Here is a 25,964-nt window from a genome sequence, read left to right as displayed (position 1 = left end):
GTTTTGGTTCGACTTGACTCTAATCCGAGTCGAGTTGGAAGATATTTTTCTTGCCGAGTCCAAGAGTAGACCTCAAAGATGTCTGTTTCGAGTCGAGTCGAGTTTCAAAGAAAAGTCGTTCGTGCCCATCCCCACTAATGAGAGCTTAATCGTAGTTAAGCGAAATTGAAAGTCTCACTATTTATCTAAGCGACCCCGAAAACTATGAATCTAATATCGATCATTTTCTAGCAATCTTTTATATGTATCCCCCTCCCATTCACCATAGGTAACCCGACAGCACTCTTTTTGAAACTATAAGAAATGTGGTTAAAATTACTCTAGGCCAGTGCTTCTCAATCCAATTCCTATCACGATCCCCTTTTATCACACGCTCTTGCCAGCGACTCTTTTATAATTTGTTTTATAATAAGCTTGTGTGGGATTTTTAACATACCTATTTCTATAATAGTAGAATCCATTTTTTTGTTTATAGTGAACAGTGCCATGGAAAATCATTGCCCGGGGCGAGAGTATAGTACGATGTCACCGTATATATGAGTGACGTCGACAGACTAGCTACGAAGCGCCACCATGGTTGGCACGAAGCTCAATAACATTTTCAAAATAAACCCTACCTTTCCTTAATTTTGAGCACATTTTATTACGTTTTTCCTTCTATTTTACACATGTGCACATGCACTTTCCTAACATGAGTAACACACTTCCTCCGAAATGTGTGGCCCCGTTTTTCGGCGCCCGGCACTGACAGTGGATACAGTAACTGTAATATCTATATTCCCAACGACGAAGGTGCTGTTTCAAGATGGATGTTAAACTCCTTCATTGAAGAGGCCATTAACGTATCCGATCTAAGCCCACAAATTCTTGACCAAATAATGAATGATCATGCGACAAGTCTTTGCAACTGGTTTTCTGTAACGAAGACTTGGACAAGTCCTGCCTGATGAGGAGAGAAGAATATCCTGGTCTGGTGATTGCTGCTTTAAAAGTAATAATTCCATTTGCTATATCGTACTTGTGCGAAAGTGTGTTTTTTTTATGGTAAACATTAAAACAAAGATAAGAAATCGCTTATCAGTTGAAAATGGCTTGATAATGTTCGTCATGAAGATTGAACCGGGCATTGCTGCACTAGTGAAATTATACCATGCTTAGGTATCTCATTAGGTTTTAATTTTAATTGTATTTCAATGTGCAGGTTTTGTTTCATGTGTATTTTTCTAGTATTTCTATATACAGTTCTCATTAGTTTTATATCATACCTCTTTGATTTAAATTCATTTTTAAACAACTCTACTAACTAACTAACTCTATGGCCTATGGAACCCGGAGGTTCAATGCCCCGTTCACAAAAGCTCTCCACTGACTTCTATCCTTAGCCAATTGGATCCAGTTTGTACTTTGTATTCTTATCTCAGCGAGATCCATCTTAATATTGTCCTCCCATCTGCGCCTAGGTCTTCCTAATGGTCGTTTTCCGTTTGGTCTTCCAGTCAAGACTTTGAAAGCGTTTCTACTTTCTTCCATTCTAGCTACATGACCTGCCCACCTAAGCCTCTAGACTTGACGACCCTAACAATGTTGGGTAACCGTATAAATTATGTAGTTCCTCGTTATGAAGTTTCCGCCATTCCCCATTCCCGTTCCTCTTGGATCCGAATATTCGTCTAAGGATCTTGTTCTCAAATACTTTCAGTCTATGTTCTTCCCTCAGAGTAAGCGACTATGGTTCGCAACCATACAGAACAACAGGCATGATTATCGTTTTGTATATTTTAAGCTTCAAATTTCTCGACAGAATTCGCGACGACAAAAGACTTTGAACCGAATAGTAACACGAATTCTACACCCTTTGAAAATGTTCAGTAGACTTATTTTTTATTGTTCTTTACAGTGTGTATAAAAATAAAAGTATGCCTATCAGAACAAAATTAAAAATAATATTTAAAAATAATTTCTGGTATTATATTCTAATTATATTTATCTCTCCTGCCTATCTTCGCGATCCCCTAGGGGCCGCGACTCCCAGGTTGAGAAACCCTGCTCTAGGCATACATGAGTTATGATGGAACATACATACATACACTTTTATATGTATAAATGCAGATAAGAGAGAGTTGAGAGAGAGCGATTAAGGAATTACCGCTCTCAATCTCTTCACTTTACTTTTGCGATTCGTGAATTTCTTACGTGAAAGTTTGGGGCTAGCTAGTTTTTTGTCTTGAACCACGATCCGATTTTCGATATGCTCTACCTAAATGCTGTAATGCGAATATTGAGAAGTTATCTGCGATGAAAGTAGCTGCAAATAAATACATTACATAACTTATTTATTGCTATTACACGATTTTTTAAATTTGTATTCAATATTCACATATAACACACCGACGTTCTGTGAATACTTCAGATGTTATATTTTAAAGATAAGAATTACTTATGTCGTGAAATGATATGAATATATATATTCAACTGATATATACAACTGATGATATGAATATATATATTCAACTCATATATACAACTGATGATATGAAAATATATATACAACTGATGAATTGTAATGTAACTATTTTACATAATTTTCATGCATTGAGGAAAGTAGAATGTCATAAAAGAATCTCACCTGAACGGGTATCGAACTCACGATTTAAACGCTCGGTGGTGTACCACTGAGCTAACATGACCGCTTTTCGGAAGCTGCTTCTGAAATATAACTGAGCTCATACGTAAATGCTCTTTTCCGTATGGAAATCACAATGACGAAACGAGAGTGTGAATACATAGTCTCGAAATATTGTATCATTAAGTATTTCAATCAACTTTACTTTTTTTCTACACTTAATACCATTTCAACATGTCTTATTATATTTAACAGAAGGAAAAACATATCTGTACATCTTTTCCCCATTACTAAGGTTGGCTTTGGAGGTTCGAACCAGCAGCTTTAGTTTACTGTTTTCCGAAGATACCCGAAGTTGGACTTCGAAAGTGTTCGTCTCAAAACAGCTATCATCATATCGCTCAATCTGTTTGGTATATGGTATATGTTTTTATACGTGTAAAGTCAGTATAACAATTCATTCTTTAAACAGCTTTTCGTATGTATTAATATTCCTTTATAAAAACTGTTCTTAATATTATTATTATGGCGCACCATTTTCAGATTTCTTTCGCGAGTCATTGACCAAGTCGTTCGCCACCAGCGTTGCCAGACTCACAGCTCGGAATTATTCCAAAACCTGATCGAACTTATGCTAGATTCGGTCAAATTATGCTAGAACCTCATAATTACTAATTCAGGAGTTAAAAAAAAAAAAAAAACGAAGTTGAGATACGATAACGTAACTTAAAATACACAGAGAGCAAGAATGCATGGATAGAACTCAATACTTCACGCACCAAAATTTTAACTCAACTAAATTACTGCAGTCGTTGCCAGACTCAATGGCGTATATATCGTATAAATGAATGCAAAGTTTTTGTTTACATATTTTGAAAGAAAATTACTTCGCAGCATAAGCGGAGTTGGGAATCGTCTGCTGGGGGGGGGGGGCAGATTTTTGGTCGGTCTCGGAGCTGTCATTTCAGGAATAAATATGATCATGAAGTCAGAAATAAAGATGGTGAAGTTGTCAAAAAGTTGGGGGGAGAATGGCCCCCATAGCTCCGCCCATGCCTCGGAGTTAAAGGATTAGAAAACCCTGGGTGGAGCCACAAAAAAAAAAAAAAAAAAAAAAAAAAAAAAAAAAGCCGTTCCGAACTTACTTCGGAAAATAAGACTGCCTGTATGGTTTACCGAGTGTATGAATCAATGGAAGAGGATACATTTCTGCCGTTCTTTTTCTTCCCACGACCAACTTCTTTCTCATCTCCAGGTTTTATGGCTTTTTGATAAGTTGCTGAAATTGTGCTAGATTTGGGCAGGATGCTAAAAGCAAGATGCTAGATGCTAGAGACATGCAAATTATGCTAGATCTAGCATCATTATGCTAGATCTGGCAACGCTGTTCCCCACAATAGGCGTGTCGTGCAAGTAACCAATCACACGTCAGGTACTACCTTTTACCTATTGCTTCCTTCTCACAGCTCAGAACATTGGTAACTATGGATAGACGTACAGCAGTAATTACTTTATGGGAGTTGGAAGGTTATTCTGCAACTGCAGCTAGCAGCGAGTAGGTGTCCCGGCCTCTACAGGAAGGCGATGGATTCGGAAATATGGTGCTACAGGTCAGACTGGTAATTTACGATCTCCTGGTCGTCTGCATGTGTCAACCGAAGCCCAAGATGCGAGATTAGTAAACGAAGCCCGGTTAGACCCACTAAGGAAGTCTAGACAGCTAAGGGAAGCTTCTCTCTTTCCTGGTAGTAAGCATACAGCTCTGCGAAGGCTTCTGGTTACGTGGCTGTGTTGCTGCCGTGAAAGAAAAACTCTCAGACGACCACAAAATTTACCGTCTCGCGTTTGCACAGGCGAATGTGGGTCTCAATTGGGAAAACGTAGTTTTCTCAGATGAATCCATATTTACAACATCAAAGGAGGGACGCCGTTTTGTGTATCGTCCGAGAGGCACCCGATATGACCATGGATATGTGGCTGCTTGCAATCGCAGTGGCCATGTATCTATTTTATGTTGGGGTTGGATTTCCAGTCGCGGAGCAGGACAGCTTCATAGAATTGAAGGACATCTGGACAATGCTCAGTACTTAGACATTATCAGTAATATCATGGTGCCATCTGTACGAGTATTTCAGCCTGATGGTGTAATTCAGTTCCAGCAATACCAGTCGCCAATACATACTTCCCGTGTGGTTCAGAAATGGTTCGCAGGGCACCCTGAGATTGATTTAATCGACTGGCCGCCTCGTGGAGCAGACCTCAATCTCATGGAAAATATGTGGGCAGAAGTGAAACGTACTCTAAGGGAAAGTTGGCCTGAGGCAGATCCACCAAGAACTCAGGATGACCTGTGGCATCTTGCTTCCGAAGCATGGCTGGAGTAGGGGAAGGAGATAGATTTGTCACCCATGTAATAGATTCCATGCCCAGAAGAATGGAGCGTGTAATAAATTCAGAAGGGTCTTGGACACAATATTAATATCCCCGCCTTAACTCCCGAAAACAGCCCTTTTCAGGGCTACCTAAACGCTTCTGAAAATATTTCTAGAAGTAAACCACTCCTTGTATCCGATTTCTGTGCAATCCTACTAACAAAAGAATGATAATTAGCTGTAGGTTTTGAACTCAAGACCTCTTCAGTGGCAAGTCCGTACTCTACCAGTGAGCTAACATGAACACGCAAACCCAACCTGAAGAAACACGACTTTCAATTTCTGGTATTCGATGACAATGATGCTCATATACTTTGCAAATGCTGTATTCAACTTGGGATATTCCGCAACACACACACACACATAAACAAAGCGAAAGAGAGAGAGAGAGAGCTAGAGAGAGAGAGATGAATACACAAAAGCATATTCAACGTATTCGAATGAGACTCTAAGTAACGACATTCCGTTCTAAAGAGAATTTGTGTTTCTTCCCGTGACGTTAAGGGGATCGGGAAAAGTTATGTGTCTTGAAGCAGGATACGACTTTGGATACTCTGTTTATACACTTTCTATATCCGTAGGAATATACTGTATTTCACGAATATAAATAACATACTGTAATGAAAATATTGAGAAGTTAAATCTGTATGACAAATAGCTGCAAATAAATACACTACATAACTTATTTATTGCTATTAAACGATTTTCCTAACTTGTATTTAACATTCTCATATATAATACCGACCTACTGTAAAAATTATCTCAGATGTTATATTTTAAACATAATAATTACTATGTTCTACAATTATTATGTTCTACAATTAATATGTTATATATAAACAACTTATGTATTTTAATGTAATTATTTTATATAATTTTTCATGCATTGCGGAAAATATAATTTTAAAAAAAGTATAGACCCAGATGAGAATCGAACTCAGAACCTTATGATTTGAAATCCGACAGCTTACCAATGAACTAACACAAGGACTTCTAGAACTAAGCTTCTAGCGATGTATAACGGATCTCAAGATAATTATGACATTCATATCCATTACAAACGCTGTTTCTGTTCTACTTTGACTTTTATTTTAGTACTCAGGCGATAATTATGTTCTATTTCTTAACTTTGAGCATTCTTTTACATATGGAAAGATTCTTTAACGTATTTAAATGTTCCATTACGTATAGAGAGCTAAATGACAAACAAGCATGTGTTCACATTAATAAAAGGTTTCGAAATATTGTATCATTAAGTATTTCAATCAATGTTGCTTTTTTAAACACTAGGTAACAAGTCTTATTATATTTAAAAGAAGAAAAACACATCTGCAAACTTTTTCCCGATTGCAAAGGCTGGCTTGGAGGTTCGAACCTGGCTTACTTTTTCCCGAAGATACCCGAAGCTGGACTTAGAAAATTTTTGCCTCAAAACACCAATAAAGAATGCGCTCAACCTTTTTGAGACAAGGTGTACATATTGTTTCAGATACCCTAACAGCATCAGATGTGCTAGGCATTCGCCGTTTAGCTATTCTAAATTCATATCCCACATTTGATGCATTTGTTACTTCTTTTTCTAAGCGATTGTGTACTAGAAGCAATAAACGCATCAACTTTATTATATGGCAACTGTTGCCGATCATTTGAAAGTGAATGTGGAAGAACCATGAAATAAAATAAAATGACCTAACTCGTCATTTTGTTATAAAATTATGTGGCGAGCAGATATTATCTGATCCCAAACGGTTATCGTCGAATATACACGGTTAAAACAGCACTCTGATTAGCCAAATTCAAAAGACTCAACAATTTATCCCTCTACAAGCGATGTTCTCTTCGTCGTCTACGTAGCCAAGTTGAAAGAGCACGCAGCTAGTAATCCAAAGGTTGGTGGCTCGCGTCCTCCCTGGTGTACTTTTTTTTACTTGTTTAAAGTGTTTTTTAGACTCACCTTAATGTAAATACATTACGCATATAGGCGATTTAACATATTTTGGGGGAATAATTTTGTGGTTCATTGACGCTTACGACATGGGGAACATAACTAGAACATACTAGCCCAGGTACATGAACGTACCCAGGTACATGTCAGGCATATGCCTAGGGGCGGACATAGACTGTGACTATCACTTGCCATCTATGCAATTTCTCTCTCAGAGGTACATAAGGCACATACTGAACACATTCCCATGTAGTTGAGGGAACATGATAGGAATATGCCTGCTATGTAATTGTACTGTTAGGGATTCGGAACCTTTGATCTATACTATTATTTAGAAGTGTAGAAGTAACTGACTTATCATTCATTGCCCAGACCATACGGTTAGAGATAAAAAATATGAAAGTTGGACAAAATACTCACTTTACCACTTTACTCACAAGAGATAAAGAAGATCTTATTGAAGCATGTATCCTAAGCGGAGTAATTAGTCAAGAATTGTATGACTCATAAATCCCTGAGGTTACAGAGATAAAACTCGGCATACATTCTACTCATTAAAAATAAAATAATACTTATTTCAGAGTTTTCTAAAGTACTACTCTTAAAAAAGGGAAGGAGGGACATTTCTATAATACTCAAATTTCCCCTTCTTATCCAGAAAGGTGGGTGTGGAGAAAATTGGAGAGCATTCGGTGGGTCAAGAGGAAAACGAATGAGATGATGTTTGATGATGTGGTGGGGAAGAAACTAACATTATTAACAAGAGGAACAGAAAATGGTTGGGACATTGGCAAAGAAGGAACTGTGTCACGAGGGGCGTGCTGAAGGGTATGATGGCAGGAAAGAGAGGGAGAGGGTAAAGGAGACTACAATTAATGGACGATATCAAAATAGAGAAATCGTATGTGAAGACGAAGAGGTTAGCTAAAGACAGTGGAGCATGGAAGCCTCTCAGTTGCAGCAAGTGACCTGCCAATAATGGCAGAATGCCTATGATGACGACGATGATGATCAGAAATTTCGGATGTAAGGATTTTTGCAATATAAAGGTGCACTTAACCCAAAGATACAACTGGAGCTATATATGGAATTAATTCAAGTGTTGCACATTCAGTTCCATTGTGATGTACACGTGTATGTGATTAGTTTTAGTGTAAACAGTTGTTCTATATATAAAAATTTGAATAATAATATGTTATAGAGATTTGAGATAGTAAGAACGATCGAATTTTACCCACGTATTAAAAATGAAGATGTGAAATTCAGTACATAAGCTCTCAATTAAAAATAAGGAAATACGTGTTTCAGACTTTCCGAAAATTCCGCTTTTAAGGCACGAAAAGAGGGACATTTCTATAATACTAAAATTTCCCTTTCTTTTTCCACTAAGTATCAAGTTCGCTTAAGTTGGAAGTGTGAAATTCGGTATATAAATTCTAAATTTAAAATAATAGGAAATACACGTTTCAACGTTTTTTTGATAATTTCCCTTCTAAGGCGAAGAAATGGGGTCATTTCTAAAACACTTAAATTTTCCTTTCTTTTCAGAAAGTATCGGGTGCAAGTATTCCCTTAAGTTGGGGGTATGAAATTTTTGTTTTATAAACTCTTAATTAAAATTAAGGAATCCGAGCTTCATAATTTTCGAAAATTCCGCTCCCAAGGGAAGAAAGAATGCGTTGTTTGCGTCGTTTAAGCTGCAGATGTAAAATTCGGTATATAAACCCTTAAAAATAAGGGAATATGTGCTTTATCATTTTTTGAAACTTCTCTTCCTAAAGAGGGAAATAAGGAAGTCTTTTATAATATTGAATTTTCCCTTTTTCTCATTCAGTAAATGATCAATGTGAGAATTCTGAAGATGGGAAATTTGGTATACAACCTCTTCATCAAAAACGATCGAACATCGAATTTTCAACATTTTCGAAAATTTCGCTCTTAAATGAAAAAAAGAAGAGTAGTTTCTATAATATTCAAATTTAGGGTTTTACTATAAACCCTATTTATTGCATCTTATTCTTCCCATTTACTTTGCTAGTTTACTTTATATTCTTTCTTTAATATTTAAAAATTCAGAAGTAAGTTTGGACTATTACAAGCTACGTAAATAAATTATTTGTCTCTAGAAGGAACTTCCTGCATTTAAGAAAACAAAGTTACTAGTTCCAGTTAAAGGGGAAACATTTCTTACTACTCACGGGTTTGATTTCCGACAGGTCTCGAAACTTTCGGTGTTTACCCAATATCGTGAATCTATTGAAGGACTATTTGAATTAAAAATTAGCCCTCCTCGCTGGTATAGTGGTTAGCTCTTACGTCTTTGGTGCACGTGGTCCTGGGTTTGATTCCCGATAGAAGAGCATTAGAAATTTGAATTGAGTACGGTGGTTTGGATTCCACTTTACACTGTAGATACATGTCTCATGTAGCCTCGGTGCTGAAAAGAAGCACTAAACTTCATCGTACAACAATTGGAAATAGGGAATTGTTTTCTAGAAAAGACAAGGTAACAATAACGGTATGAAAACATGGTCATCACACATTACTTGGTCAAAGATCTTCGTGTGTGGTATTGTCAAGAATTCTACTTAGACCTTCTATACATCATGTGAGATAAATCCTAGGAAATATCTTAGGAAAAGTAGGAAATCTTTTGTTCAATATACGTGAAGATTTTTCCTGTCTGACCCAATGACGCTGCGAGATGTTGATTCATGGTGAATTGCGGAAAAAAAAAAAGCGGCTACATTTGAAGAAGCAATTGGTAGTGTGGGAATAGTGTTAACAACACTGCACAACATACTAATATTGATACCGGGCTCTATATTAATAATTACACACCTCTAGTAAAAGCATAAAATTCAGAAGAGAAATTAGCAAAACATACCTCCTCAGTCCCTGCACCACTCTTCATTTTATCAAGTATTTTTGCTCATTCACCCACATACGATCGCCGAAGATGATTAAACTTGTGTTTCACATCATCCGAAGGGGTGCCAGGTCTCGCAAAGCATACTCGGCTGGGGGAAGAAAAATTTGATTTCACTTTCTCTCACCTGATGTCACTTAAATCGAACTTTTACGAATTTTCTTTCCGAAATAGAGCAAGCTCTAAACAAGAGAAATTTCATAAGGTCGTTCAGAACATAGGAAATGACATGCGATCTGATGCCATGCACCTTGAGATTTTGACTTTAGGAAAAATTGTAAGAGATTTCCCAGGATCTATCCTATAGTGTATGGCGGGCCTTGCTGCATGGACTATTGTTTGTGTTCCAATTGGAAGTCGTGAGTCTATGTTTCATTCACAATTACCGATTCTGCCGAAATAATCATAGGCATGCTCGTTTTTGATCATTGGTAAACAATCGATTGACACCTTGTCCATCCCTAAAATTATATTGAAGATTTACTGAATTTGTTCCTGGTGGGTTTTGGCATATATTTATGATATGATATTATTTTTAAAGAACATTTTCAGGACCGAGACTATATGAGACGTGAATCTACAACTTAGACTCCCACTGAGGTTCGAACCCTAATTGCTAGTAACATTAAACTTTTGTCAAGAGTACTGTATGACAATCATGTTTCCTAAATAATTGTTGCCATTTTCAGTGTCAGAACTTTCTGAAACTTCACGTACACATTTTCTTCCCCTTAAGGCCCGTTTAAAAGGTCTATGTTTTGCATTCGGGATCCTAAGCTGCACAGTTTCCTCAAGTACCTTTCTATTTTATTTTTTATTCATTTATTTTTAAAGAAGATTGTTAATTGCTTTAAAACTCAACACAAATATTGAGTTTTCCCTATTTTGTAGCGTGGTTATTTTACTTCGATTTAGTTTTTTTTTTTTTTTTTTTTTTTTCAATAGAAGTTCACAACCGGTCTAGTGATTTCAACTTATTAAAAGTTTCATTCAAAGAACCAGTCACCAGTTGGTCGCAAACTATTTTTTTTTTCATAGCTAAAAATCTTATCTGTGTGTCAATTGCAGGCGATTCATAAACGAAGATTTTATTAATTTGGTCGCAGACTAGAATACACCAAACGTTTGAGATACATTATTGTCCTTCCGAAAGTTTAATGTAAGATCTTTTCAACCCTTTTCACTCCGTCAAGACATCGCCAGACGGCAATACAGGAAGCCTGAAAGCCTTATAAAAGAAAAAGAATTGACGTGTGCAAATGAAATCATAATTACTTAATTCCTGTGTACATTATGTCATTTATCCTACTTATTCATGTATCCCGATACTCATACGGGCGGATTTAATGTTTTAGCCACCTCCGGTGCTTGGGGTCCCTGGTTCGATCCCAGCTCGCGCCGTGTGGACTTTCTGGTGGACAAACACCGTGCTCGTGGGTTTTCTCGGGGTTCTCCCTTTTCCTCCCGCGTTCTTCACTCCACCATTTCACTCATCTCTCATCATCACCGTCTCCGTTAGCCTCACCGGCATAAACGTGGGACGTAAAACTTAAAGATTTCATTTCATTTTTTTTTTATGTTTTAGCGCCTCTAGACCTAAAACTGTTTGTCGCCCTTACCCAGACGTACCGGTACAAAATGTAAACACAAAATGTATTTTTTCTTTCTTTTGTTTTTTTTAAAAAAGAAACTTATTTTATGCATAGGCCTACTTTTGTTTTATTTTCACTGCATATACTAGTGCAATAATAAAACAAATTCGTTTGGAAATTTTGTCAGTAATAGTGTGAATATTCAAAAAACTAAAAATATCACTAAAACAAAAAGAATAAGTCTTTGATTATTAAAAATTATGCTTCTACTGTATTGCAAAGCATTTTGAAGCAAATTATTTTGATTGCAAGAAATAAAACAACTTTTTGCAACATTACTTTTGTTATTGTTCACACTGAGATTATAAAAGTAAATGAAAGAAGAGAAATTGTATTATGAAACAGTAGGCCTATAAGAACATTCGTCAAAAAACAGATTTGTTTAAGTATTACCTTTTGAAATAAAATTAAATTGCCTTCCTCGTCGCTTTCTTTACTTTTTTAAATCTAAAGTATGCTATCTATTACATCATCAGACTGAGGGCCTTGGATCTTACGCCATACCAGGCTTTGCAAAAACTCTGCAGAGTAACGCCACAGAAAACTTAAGAAACTGCTATGTCCATTATTCCGAACTAACTATTGTAGATTTTACGTTGCCCTAACACAAACGGTTACGGAAGAGGTCCATTACTCCGCACCAACCTTCGCAAAAATTGAGAAGTGTAGCGCAGTAGCGCAACCCAAAACTAGCAATAAAATCAATCATAACTATCATGCCTATTATCGCAAATTGAAAAATTCAAATTTTGCCTTGTATTGACGCAAACCGTAATAGAATGGGACCTGAATATTTTGGGTTAACCTTCCCTCAATGATGAACAGCGCTAGTGATGTTATTCAATTATCCCATTTCTTTCGTACTGTTTGTTTAACTTTTATCCAACGTGCGCCCTTAAACCCGGGCTTAATGGTCTTCGTGGTAAATCCGGTCCTAGACACTCGAGTTTCTTAAATCCTAGCTTTCGATATTCTTGTTCTAAACTACATAAAAATGGAATTATCTTAGTAACACAGACAGTTGACCCAACAGTGGTAACAGCGGCAGGCTAACCAATTGTCAACGTTGGCCCTACATTCGAATTGGCCATTTTGCCAACCATTTCAATTGCCAACATAACCCGAAACTATTGGATAAATGACGGCAAATGATTAGTTGGCCGAAACACACATTTTAAAATAGATTTACCCAACTTATTGTTCTACTTTCTTTTCTGCAACAAACCAAGTCTCGACCATTAGTCTACATAGAGCTCATCACAGTGGTTGCCAACCGGTGTGTCGCGCAGTCCCATAGAGGTGACGCGGAAATTAAGACTTAAAAAATCACGAAACATTTAATAATTAGCTAAAACCAGTTTTGAAACACTCAACGCCTACAGCAATGAGTACTACATAGACCCACTATTTCATAAAAATTTATGGTCTTGCACTATTATAATTTATTATTATTATTATTAAGTAAAAAAGTAAGACGACTGTGTCGCGATGTTGAGGACGTCCAGTAAAGTGTGACACCTTTCAAAAAGATGTTGGAGACTATTGGCCTACCGTGTGTGCTGCTGTGATATGTAATATAAGGCAGTGTTCGAAGTGAAAAAAAAAAAAGCAGAGGCGGTATGCTTTATTACGATTTTGACTCGACATACCGGCTATCTAAATGTTGAAATACAATGAGGGTATGTTGCCTAAAAGACTGCATTTCCATTTACATGACTGAAAACAATTGAAGAGCTTCTCTTTAGTTACGGTGGCGGGGCATGAAGTAATTTTAATCCACCGCCAACAACTTTCTGGAAAAGTTTTTTAAAATATCCCCTTATGTTGTATTACAGAGAATTATAAACGTAAATCCTCAAAAACCGGGTTTTTTATATTAAAAACTTCCTGCGGGAAAAACTCCCGGACCCCTTACTCGACTGGGGGGTATTCCGATCACCTGAAGATCCACCTCCACAGTAGACAACACCTAAATTCGCCCATGCTCAAAACACAATATTTACATGCATTAAGGCAAGAAGACACACACACATACATAAGTAAGAAAGAATTCAATATGGCACATCAACATATAAACTAGATGAACTTCTTTGATGACACCTCATTTTCACAACAAAAGATAGGAAAAATAACAAAAATGTCGTGTTCTCAACTTAGAAATTATTTCTATATAAGAAATAAAATCTTTTTACGTGTAAAGCTATTCATCAATTACTGTATATAAAAATAGATTTATTAAAGATATTTAGCATCTACTCTCCAGTGATGTTATGTCTTGATCACTGAAAAAACAGAGGTAGTATGCCTTCATCACAGCAAAACCAAAGGCGGTATGAGATACCACCGCATACCGTCTCACTCCGATCACTAATACAAGGTAAACGAAAAATATAACAAAAGTTATATTACGTTGTTACTCCACAAGAATTTGTTTTGATAATTCTTGAAATGACGGAAACCCTTTAATAAGTGTGTTTCGTTTCTCAGTGTGAACCTACGATATACTTCGAAACAATGCAAATTCAATAGCTACTCAAACTTGAAGTAGTAAATACATCTATAACTACTGCCTACAATAGGGGAATAAGACTTGTTCGTCGGACTATGACTCCATATATATAAAAAGCTATTACAAACTATCTCTTACTGCAGGGGTGCCCACAAGGGGGGGCTATGACGCAAACTGCGTCATTGAAATATTTGGGGGGGTAAAAATCTATATAAATATGTTTGAGGAGGTGTAAAAATTAATCGAAATTTTTTTTTCATGGAAGAACACCTACGGATAGACAATTGACGGGGGGTTCGTCATGGACATGAGGGGTGTGGGCACCACTGCTTACTGTTTTAGTTCTTTGGAGATTAATATTGAAACTGCAAAGGTGCAAATTGATGTCTATTACTTCTAGTCGCATTAAAGGAATAAAATCAGAGGTTAATCATATTCTTGCTGAATCTATATATTTTTTAAGTACTTATCACTATGTATTCCCATTTTATCCATTATGCGATCAGTGTTGTAACTAGAAATCGTAGATTTTTACCGCCTTCAGTTTGAACAGATAAATAAGTCTAGACAAAACTAATCCTCGGAACGGTGAATGTTAAAAAAAAAAAAAAAAAAAAAAAAAAAAAAGCTTTTCGATATCTGTTTTTACGCTAGGTAAATAAGTATTGAATCTTGAAGTTCTAGTAAATTTCAACCACTTCCGGTTAGTTTTGTGGGTGGTGATAGTATGTTCTCTTTAGATGCTGAATCGATTGCTAAAGCCGCTTATCACTATCGGTTACCGGTTTTGTTCTAGGGTGTTAAACGTTAATACCGTAAACGGTTGATTTCTACCAATTTCGGTTTGATTAGAGGTTTAAAGGTATTCTTAGGAAGCTGAATCGATTGCAAAAACTACTTCTCAATATCTTTGACCGTTTTTGGTCTGGTACCTGCCAACAGACATACAGACGGACATACACGTTCTAAAAGACTTCGGAAACATAGATAGCATAGCTTGAAAGCCTTTAAAATTGGCATCTACCAACATGTAAAAAATCTTAAACAAAATAAATCAAAACATACACAAAATAAAAAGAAAAAACTAGAGTCAAACATCGATAAATTTACTAGGAGGTCTAACGCAAACCGTCAAAAAAGAAATCTTTTAAAGTTACACCCCACGATTATGCTGGCTAGGCTAAAGAAGACGGTGATGATGAGTAATTAATGAAATGGTGAAATGAAGAAGGTGAGAAGAAACGAGAGAGCTCACTTTGCGCGAACTGGGATCGAACTAAGGACCTCATGCATCATACGTGAATGCTCTACCACAGCCACCATGAACCCTGTAAAAAAAAAAAAAAAAAAAAAATAAGGTGGAAGTGCAAGAACAAGACATTAAACCATTTCAATAATGTAATACAACTAAATAAGTTGACTATGCTTTTTTTAAATTTTTTTATTTTTTAGAATAAGACCTTTAGAGAAACTCACTTATGTATCTTTTTGTATCGGAATTCAGTCAATAAAAATAAACCATAAATGGCCTATCATACTTTCGATGATTAGGTAATCAAAACAAAAACAAAAACTATTTGTTCCTTCAATTATGATGAAACAAGCTATTTGCTCCCGCTTCAGGTGTGTTGTGGCCTAAGATTAAAGTATGATTACTTGGGTAAGGCATTCATTTTGAATTTATTTTACATTTTTTCTCATCTTTATTACCGGGAGAGCTAATAGGCTATAAAAACATTATATTGTTGGGAAAAATTGGTTGAAGTGAAAGTTTAAATGACAGCATATTTCTTTTGAAGTTGTGAATAATTTTAATTCGGTTAGGAATACATTCTCTAGTGGTCTCGTTACACAGCGGGACTAAACACTGTCGAAACATTAGTCGTGAGAAAACAATTGTTTTCTTCTATTTAGCAGACTTCGAACAGAACAGAACTACAACTGGTGACTGAAATCATTCTACCATGTGGTAAGACTTAGTTTAAGTTAATGGGGAAAAATATTTTTTTGTTTTGTTTCAGTCATTTGTTAAAACGTGCATGGTAATATATTTATATGTAGTTGGTTGACACGATTTTGTAGACATAGGGCAAATCCTTAACGGTTTACGTTAACGTAACGCACATTTTGCGATAATCAGCCTAGCAATATTGAGAAGACTTCTTGCATTTTCTACATTTCGTTATGTTCCTGTACGCAGAATTTTACAAAGACTTGTATGGAATGCCCCCATGGGCGTCCGAAGAGCAGGGCAGAGTGGGGCCCACCCCCTCTGCTCACGAAAATGTATACGTAATACAGCTAACCAGTGTATTAAATACCAGACGTAATATCTATAGCAACCATGGAGATGCCCCCGTAAATAATGTTTATCTGGTACCCCTTAATGCCCCCATCCACCATTTTGTATGCACATAGACCTACAAACAATACGGAGTATTTTCCTCGTATCATTGTTGAACTACAGGGATATTGTCAATAATCTTCCCGATTTTGAAGTTCAATAACTTATGTTTGTTTATTCACAATGGCACGCAACTTATGTTAAATGAAAGAAAAAACTCAAAAAGTATTTTTTTCTTAATATATATGTGTTTTCACATGTCAAAGATGCTCAATATGAGAAGGGTTTAACTAACCATTCAACAAAATAAGCTCGCGGTTAGGGTATCAAGGAAAGGGGCATTACAGAAAGTTTCCATACCTAAATTTACCAAGGGTGACGAAATCGAAGTGGGGAAATCTTCCCACATACTCTAAATAAAAGTAGGAAGAACTTTGTGCGGTCTCTAAAATTTCTACACTTTTTGTACAACGTCAATGGAAAATATAGGGCTACTGCCATTGTACAGAATTGCAATTGGAATTGGAAAATACACTGGAATTGTATGGTCCTGCTTTCACTCGACATTTAATTTCTTCGTGGATATGGGTTTGGTCTGTTAATGTTAGTCCTAGATATTTGAAAGTATTTGTCGAAAGTATTGTTTGACATTTTAACGTACCCATAATTTGTAGTATTAAGATCGCGATGAATTTCCATGCATTTAGTTTTCTCTGTATTTACTTCTAGTACCTCATATTTGAGACTAAAATACTGATACGAATATTCGGATCCAAAAGGAATGAGAACGAAGAATGGCGGAAATTTCATAATGAGGAACTGCACAATTTATACCATTTACCAAACATTTTTAAGGTGATCAAGTCTAGGAGGCTCAGGTGGGCAGGTCAGGTAATCCGAATGGAAGAAAGGGGGAACGCTTTCTAAGTTTTGATTGGAAATGCAATTGGGAAACGTTAATTAGGAAGACTTAAGCGCAGAAAGAAGAGCAATATTAAGATGGATCTCGCAGAAAGGAATACAAAGTAGAAACTGGATCCAGATGGCTGAGGACAGAGCCAACGGAGAGCTTTTGTGAACGCGACATTGAACCTCCTGGTTCCATAGACCATAGAGTTAGTTAGTTAGTTAGTTAATCCACTGAATAAAAAGGTAAAATGTACACTTATGCATGTCATGGAGCAATTTACGTAATATCCTTATCATGAAACAAATACACCTCAATCTGTAAGTCCCACTCGTAATACTTCAGTCGGGGTAATTAATAGTTGTCACTAAAGGCTTTCCAGCCTTAGAACAAAGTAGACGTAAACAAAGCGAAATGTATTACTCCGCGGCTCACAAGTCCTTCGGCAGCGAGAGACTTGAACAGCAAGATCGTCTGCTTACTCACTGTCGTCGCATAATTTCCAAAGTGTAAGGCTACAGTTAGCTGGTAAATAATTAACGCACTGACACTGACTACTGTTATATTGGAAATATGCATTTTCTTAAATCGTTATATAAACGAGATTGCCTCTGTTCCTGTTGTCCTCTTTTGTGTTTTATAACACGAGACGAAAATGGATTATTGTCACTCATAGTCCCCCTGAAACTCTGCATTCTACAATTTCAAATGAGCGGGGTCGGCGCGCGAACACATACGCATGCGCAGTAAATACTATGGGCCTTATGCAGAGTCGTTCTGACGAATGATTAGTGTGATACTAAACAGTTCTACTAATATATGTTTTCTGTAGTAGTCAGGCCTTTTAGTATGATGCTAATTATACTGCAAAACGACTCTGCATAAGGCGGTATATGTCCAAGTACGGGTGAGATTAAAATAAAGCTATATCTGTTGTTAAATATTATATATATTGCGTTTATTATCACAAAATGCAGTAGAAATTCAGATATCTTTATTTGAAATTATTATTTTAGTAGGGATTATATTGCGGTAGGATATTAGTGCAGTGAGACCAACAATCAAACACTAGTCATCGACCCACTGGTAGTCAGGTGGGTTTGTTTACATCTACTTTTTTCTAAGGCTGAAAACAGATTTTATCATTTTTACGTGATGCCAACAAATGTCGCTAGCGTGCAGACGAAATGAATTGAAATGAAATCTTTTAGTTTATTCCCGTGACTAAGGCAAGTGAATGATGATGGAGGAATTAGTGGATGACAGTGTGGAAGGAAACAGGAATACCTGAGATAACCCACTGACACGATGTTGTCCACCATACATTTACTTGGCCTGGGATCGAAGCAGAGACCTCACGCACCACAGGTAAGGGCTCTACCGCTGTGGTGCGCTGTGGTGTAAGGGCGCTACCGAGTCACTGTGCCTCGCAATTTGCAGACAAGCCGAAGGCTTGAGGGAAATTATTATTATTATTATTATTATTATTATTATTATTATTATTATTATTATTATTATTATTATTATTATTATTATTATTATTATTATTATTTAGAGAAAATCCTCTTCTTGTAAAATATCCGTGGGAGTAAGTGCTATGTCGCAAAGAAAGGTAGGAATGGTGGAAGAAGCCTTTAGAAGGAAAAGCCTATTTTGTAGGACCTTAAATAAAGAGTTGAGAAAAAGACTCATAAAATCCTTCGTGTGAAGTATTGTGCTGTATGAAGCAGAAACATGGACATTTACATGGTGCAGAAACATGGACAAAAACCACTGGAAACTTTCGAAATGTGGGTGTGGAGAAGAATGGAGAGAAACAGTTGGATCCAGCGGAAAACGAATGATAAGGTATTAGAAATGGGAGAAAAGAATAATACTAGATATTATTGAGAACTGGAAGAGAAACTGGTTGGAACATTGGTTAAGATGAAACTGTGAATGGACGATATGAAAACAGAGTAATCGTACGTGAAGACGAAGAGTTTAGCGGAAGACTGTGGAGCATGGAAAGTTCTCAGTTGTGATAAGTGACCTGCCAATAATGGCAGAGTACGTATGATGATGATAATGATAATGATGTGAATTATTCTTCATATAGAATGAAATGGTATTAAGTACCTACACTATCTGGTTTTCTTTATCCCATTCATTTATATTGGAAGTATTTTTCATTAAAATGAAGTGGAATTTTAATGGTTTGATTTTATTGACTTCTTTTCCAAATCTAATTAAATGTCCCTCATGTCCAGTTAATTATCTCTAATGTGTAGTTAATTATCTCTGATGTCAATTACATATCTGTCATGTCTAGTTAAATATCTCTCGCATCTAGTTAAATATCTCTCATGTCTAGTTAATTATCCCTCATGTCTAGTTAAATATCTCTCACATCTAGTTAAATATCTCTCATGTCTAGTTAATTATCCCTCGTGTAGTTTAATTCTCTCTCATCTCTATTTAAATATCCCTAATGTCTAGTTATATATCCCTGATGTCTAGTCAATTATCTCTCATGTCTATTTAAATATCCCTCATGTTTAGTTATATATCCCACATGTCTAGTCAATTATCTCTCATGTCTATTTAAATATCCCTCATGCCTAGTTAATTATCCCTCATGTCTAGTTAAATATCTCTCATGTCTAGGCGTCCTGGATAACAACCCCTCCCAAAAATGTTGTCAACTCCAAATGTCTCCGTTTTCTCCGAAACGTAAGTTAATATCATTTATTAGCAATTGATATTCAACTAATGGGAAAAACGTATTATCTGTCACTCATTTTTGTTCGTCTTTCGTTACTCATACGTATGTGTTCACTTATTATTTATTGATTTTGACATTTCAGCAAAAAGCAAGTACTTAACTATGACTATACTGTAAATTTTCATGTTCTGACCATACTGTAAGATGTTCTGGTTTTTCAGTCTCAATGCTCACGTAATTGATCTCGTAGACAAAAAATATAACTACATTCTTTACAATCTATCATTAGTTTTAGTTTATGTTCAAGTTAAGTTTTTTTTTTGGGGGGGGGGTTTAAGGGAAAAATATTGAACTTAGTCCTCTTGAATTTATTGCTTTCCTTGAGCTTTCTCTAGTTTTCTGTTCTTTTTTCTTTCTTCCTTCCTTCGAGATGGTGTTACATAATAATACAGTACAATGTAATAACAGTAATCATATAATCCCCCTGCTCTCTCTCTCTCTCTTTGCCATTGCTGACAGGTAAAATATGTTTTAATAACGTTTGAGATGAAGTTCGTTTCGGATCTTTCCAACCTATCAAAATAGATTTTCCATAAAATTTTGAGCAAAAGTACAATTAAGTAATAATTCTCAATAATGTTGACAGAACAAACTTACATAAACTGTAAGAGTTATCACTTTGGCATAGTAAGATTTTTCGTTCCTGTCTTAAACAAGGTTTATTATTATTATTATTATTATTATTATTATTATTATTATTATTATTATTATTATTATTATTATTATTATTATTATTATTATTATTATTATTATTAAAATGATTGGTTACTTGTTTAATCAATGGCCTGTGTTGTCAGTCAGATACTTTTGGACTCATATAAATTACTAGTAAAATCAAAACTAGAACAAACATCGGTGATTTGGAACGGCCTAACAAATACTCTAGTGAAGAAACTCGAAATGGGTCGAAAGTGTTTTCTTAGAATACTTTGTTTTAAGTTAGGACTGGATTATTACGCTAGCATATATGAATACTGGAAAACATATTTTAAATCGGAACCACTGGCTGACAGGGAAAAAAAAAAATAATTGACTGTATTTGTGGAACAAAAACATGACAACCGGTGTAACTCGGACTATATTTTTAAAAATGCGGTTCTTAAAGTTTCAATATACGGTACAAGGGTAAAAATTTTATTGAAACCACATGATAAGAAATATATATCTATACTTCTAACAAACTATAATAGACGCATATCTTAAAATGTGATTTTATTTTAAATTTTTTAACATATCTTGGTAGTTGTTTTTATCTTTACTTTTAATTTTTGTCGTTTTAGAGATTGATATAAACTACACTGTCAGAGTTCATCTTATTATCAATTCATGTTAATAAGTTAATCATTATTTTTTTAATACCTTTTGCTACATTATGCTGTTATTATAATGGTGTAGAATACGACAGTGATGTATTTTTGCTGCATTTCAGTTATTCTCAGCACGTAAAATAAAGTTTTTATTATTATTATTATTATTATTATTATTATTATTATTATTATTATTATTATTATTATTATTATTATTATTTTCTCAGTACAATTAGACGAATGCTAGGAGTGTACTTGAAATAAAAGACCTTGGACAATTGCCGTCCGAATATTATTTATCATCCTCCATTGTGGTTTGTTTCCAGTGTAAAGATAAAACACTCTAAAGCTGTTTGTAAAATTATGTTAGTTAATGCGTTCTACAATCGTATTAAGACGTAACGGAAAAACATGTCCAAAGATAAGGCATATACCAATCGATAAATGAGTTCCTTCATGGCTAAGTGGTTAGCGTGCGCGCCTTTGGCGTGGAAGACCGAAGTTCAATTCCCGGCGGGAACTCATGTAGTTCGGATTCCATGTTAATCTGTAGGTTCCGTCTCATATAGCCTCGCTGCTGAAAGGGACGTTAAACTGAAACTCAACTCAACCAATCGATAGATTTAGTTGAGCTGCTATAAAATTATGGAAATGAGTGTAAATCTCCATATATGGTGTAATAATGCCTTGATAAGGTGTTTTGTGCCTTGTAAAATTGCCTCATCATCATCGTCTCCTTTAGCCTAGCCGGCATAAACTTGGACGTAAAACTTAAAGATTTCATTTCATTTTTTTTCTTTGTACGGTTTTGTGGTTCAATACAGAATTTTCTTAAAGTGTTCTCATCGGTACTGACATTGGTATGAATTATTCGAGAAATTACTTGAAGGCTATGGTTTGGCTTATTCGGTGGACACACGAATTATATTACGTTCTTCTAAATTTTGTCTAAAAAAAAACTATCTAAGACCATTAATAGTAGAGAATGTCGGATTTTTAAAAATATTTTAGAATGTACCAGGAAAAAGAAAGGGGGAAGGGCTTAAGGGAATATTATGAGGCAAAGAATTTGAAAAGGGGGGAAACGAGCTGCAAATAATCTCGATTCCTATCCAGAGGCAATATTTGATACAATGGGTACCTTTTGATGACGTTTTCTTGCTCTAAAAGAAAAAAAAGTACGCACCTAAAAGTCCTAACCTTAGTTATAATATTTAAGCTTTTAATTGAGAATAATATATAATGTCCTTTCAGAATACTCAAACTTCTCTCGCGTTTTGAAAACTAGTATCTATTGTACAATCCAAGACTATTTCTGAATTTAAGTGGGATTTTTAATCTGCAGATATTGTTAGTCTGCATAAAAGTTTAAGCTCGGTTTACATGAAACATTAAACAAGTGTTGCTCACGAAACGAGACGAGACGAAAAATTATGGTTTTCGTCTCGTCTCGTCTCGCAAATTTTCTTTCGATTCATGAAAATCTCTTTGGTCTCGTCTCAATTCTCAGAGTTTTTATTGTTTTCTCTCGAAAATTACTCGCCTCGTTTTAGATTCATGTGCTTGATTTTTTGAAGTAGTCTTGATAAAATATTGCTCTTAGTAGTAGGAAATTCAAATGCTACATTGAGTTAACTCTTAAATAATTAGCATGAACTACAAAAAAATGACACATATCATCCACGTTCCTTAGTCAATGTTCATACCCAGGCTAACACACCAGTCGTTTACAGCATAGAACTGCTATAGTAACTGATTTTAATAAGTCAAAGATTTGGAGTATAGGATATATTAAATGCAAAAATACTGACTAAACTTCTGACTTTTCACAGATATAAGTAATGTAAGAAAAATATTAGTATTAATTAATCAAATCGAGACGAGACAAGAAACTTAGGCAACACTGTATGAACGATGATAATGTATTATAACTTGTCATGAAGAAAACTATAGTATTTAAATTACACTGTGCAAAAAATTTAAACCTTTTTTTCTGTCCTCCAAGTGAAATTATGTAATTTTTTAGTAAATGACTGCTGAATTCATTGGTGGAAACCAAAATGTTCCATCACGTCACGTTTGTTGTTGGGCAGACCACAACAAATTATACGAAATGTATATATTTTCATATATTTACTTTCTAATATAGGCTAGGAAGGTGTGTTATATTAATATTAAACTTTGCTGACTTACTCTCTAAAATACTTTCATTTGTCGCTTATGCTTGTAGACATCTTCTGGAGTCTCTCTAAAGATAGACAAGCAATATTCACAAGGAAAGGACATAAACCTGTCAACGGGACTTCCTAATTAAATCTAGTCTATTCGATATACATATGGATTAGAACACAAGATATGTTTATGCACAAAAAATTAGGTGTCATGGACAACGGAGTGAGCCCCTGGGACCCATTGACCCTGTTAGTATCAAGAAAATCGTAGACTCGCAGTGAAATAGCTATTACATCAACACTGTTCATTGGAAAGTCATGATTTATAGTTCATTCTCTTCAGCATGAAACAAGTTTTCCAGAGGTGCCATGTATTAGGGCCCACAACGTATTTGAACAGGGAAAACTTGAAGAATGTCGGGAAAATTCCCTCTAGAAATCCCTCCTTTGGAGTGGCCCCGGGTAAAAGCACACAATCCAAACGTCTCTCAAAAAATACTATAGGGTATAAGGAATATGTATACTAAGTTTTGTATTGCTAGACAGGATAGGCATGAAGGGAAATCGTGTATTGGTATACAAACTTTTCCCTCATATCTATATCACTCCACTACACGTAAGCACTTTCTTGAAACCCAGGTGCACAGCACACACTACCACAAAAAAGACACAATGTGGCAAATTCGACTACAAACGAAACACCACTCAGCAAATAACAATACAATCAAATCAGAAATTACTCAAATGCTAGAACATATGGTAACAAGGTTAGGCAACACAAATCTGAACTATTTAAATGAACGTTTATTGTAAGGTATATTACATATGCAACAATTTTTTTTTTATCTCAAGTACATTTCTGCCCTTACCCTGGTCCAGTGGGTAGCACGCGTGCCTTCGGTGCACGGGATCGCGAGTTCGATTCCCGGCAGAGAACATTGAACGACACGGTGGCTCGGATTTTAGCTTGAACTGCAGTCCTAAGTCTCATATAGCCTCGTTACTAAAATGTATGCTAAATTTCAATAACCAAACCAAACATTTATCATAGTTCATCACCACCCGTAAAAATATGGTATTTCACAATACAAAATTTCAGACTTTTCAGTCTATAACAAAATTAGTATGTGATATATAAAAATACATCAAAGTAATTACAGATTTGATTTTCTCATGCAAAAATACATAGGCAAAACATATTTCCATGTAAAGGACAGATTTCGTGTTGCACAGTGTTATTAGTAATTTTATGAGATAGGTGTAGTGCATCCATTCCTATCTTCAAGGAGAGATATCATACTGATATATAGTATCTCCAGACTTAGCCACCATGGTTAGTTGATCCTCACCTTTTTTATGACCTTGAAGCTTTCTGTATATCCAAGGTACTTCGTAGATCTGAAGCCACTTTATACATTTAAAAAAAAAAAAAATACATTTCACAAGCGAAGACTTAACTTTGCACTTGGAACTACATTCTAAGTGACAAAATTATAAACTCAGGAAGTCACGAAAGAGATTTCTTAGTTATTTAGATAATAGGAAATGCCATAATGGTTTGTGCAGGTGAATATGCCATGTTTGTAAGACAAATCCTTCAAAAATATCTATATTAGTTGTTAAGTTGCTGAAAATTATCACTGAATGCTATCAATAAATTGTATATTTCTTTCTTTATACGTTTTAAAGATTTTCCCGAATTACAACCAGTGTAATTTATTTCGGTTCAATTTTAACGTACTTTTTTTTGTGAGAGACAAAGCAACCAGCCAACTTGAAGAAAGACCTGCTTTTGTGAGTATAAGTGAATACTTGAATTATTTAGTTAGGCAATGCAGAAGCGTTCATAAGCCTCAATGTTCCTTGAAGTTGTTCTACGTATTATAAGAAAATTGTATATTTCATGAGAAAGTAATTCTCTGTATTATAAACTTTCGCTTAGAGCTGTTACAACATATCAATTTTGCCAACAACTCCTAGATAAAACATCTTTCGTGCAAGCGTTTCGGGTTTGTTCTGGATCCGGTATCCTTTAAAAGTTAATTGATGTGTACGCTTATTTGCCCACCAAAACAGAACAATCATAGGTATTTTTTGGTGTTCTTGCATATGACTATCTCAGTTATTGACAAGAGATATAGATAGGTCGCAAAAGTGTGCGTACACATCGTTTTTGAAACCGTGTGTGTGCATATCAACATAGCTGCCATGTTATAAGAATGGTTTGATAAGTAACTTGGTTTAATATTAAAGAAAATCATTTAATTTTGGAACGTACGTTTTCGACACTCTCCTTGAAGGTCAACGTACTTGTCCCAACGTTTCCCAGCTTCGCAATTACTTGCAGTTATAAGTTTCTTCGAAACTTTCAAAATACTCGT

At 35.5% G+C, this 25,964-nt stretch overlaps 1 long non-coding RNA gene across 3 annotated transcripts in view; it reads left to right on the top strand.

The window, feature by feature from the left end:
* Window positions 1-25,964, top strand: part of LOC145662400 (uncharacterized) — a 50,065-nt gene that overhangs the window by 13,656 nt on the left and 10,445 nt on the right. Inside the window, exon 1 of one of the 3 annotated variants that reach the window (XR_014127032.1) lies at window positions 15,920-16,059. The exons of the other annotated variants lie outside the window; for them this stretch is intronic. This is a non-coding gene — a long non-coding RNA (uncharacterized LOC145662400). Of the gene's footprint in view, window positions 1-15,919; window positions 16,060-25,964 lie in introns of those variants that run through there. 3 annotated transcript variants of the gene reach the window in all.

This window comes from Thermobia domestica, chromosome 10, assembly GCF_964235325.1.
Source record: "Thermobia domestica chromosome 10, izTheDome1.hap1.1, whole genome shotgun sequence".
Lineage (NCBI taxonomy): Eukaryota > Metazoa > Arthropoda > Insecta > Zygentoma > Lepismatidae > Thermobia > Thermobia domestica.
The sequence above is the reverse complement of the archived record's forward strand: the minus strand, read 5'-3'. Positions and strand labels throughout refer to the sequence as shown.